We start from the raw sequence: 586 nt of genomic DNA, 5'->3' as shown, positions 1-586 counted from the left end.
TTGTGGGGGCTCTGTTTGGCTTTGTTTTGAGAGAAGCTCTTTATGCTTCCTCTCCATGATGACAGAGGGATATCCTTGAGCCTTAAACACAAAGGATTCTTCATTCACTTGAATGATCAATTCTCCTCTATCAACGTCAATCACAGCCCTTGCTGTGGCTAGGAAGGGTCTGCCAAGGATGATGGATTCATCCATGCATTTCCCAGTCTCTAGGACTATGAAATCAGCAGGGATGTAATGGTCTTCAACTTTTACCAGAACATCCTCTACAAGTCCATAGGCTTGTTTTCTTGAATTGTCTACCATCTCTAGTGAGATTTTAGCAGCTTGCACCTCAAAGATCCCTAACTTCTCCATTACAGAGAGAGGCATGAGGTTTACACTTGACCCTAAGTCACACAAGGCCTTCTTGAAGGTCATGGTGCCTATGGTACAAGGTATTGAAAACTTCCCAGGATCCTGTCTCTTTTGAGGCAGTTTCTGCCTAGACAAGTCATCCAGTTTCTTGGTGAGCAAAGGGGGTTCATCTTCCCAAGTCTCATTTCCAAATAACTTGTCATTTAGCTTCATGATTGCTCCAAGGTAT

The sequence above is a fragment of the Arachis duranensis genome, chromosome 4, assembly GCF_000817695.3.
Source record: "Arachis duranensis cultivar V14167 chromosome 4, aradu.V14167.gnm2.J7QH, whole genome shotgun sequence".
In the NCBI taxonomy this organism is placed as follows: domain Eukaryota; kingdom Viridiplantae; phylum Streptophyta; class Magnoliopsida; order Fabales; family Fabaceae; genus Arachis; species Arachis duranensis.
Note: the sequence above shows the minus strand (reverse complement) of the source record.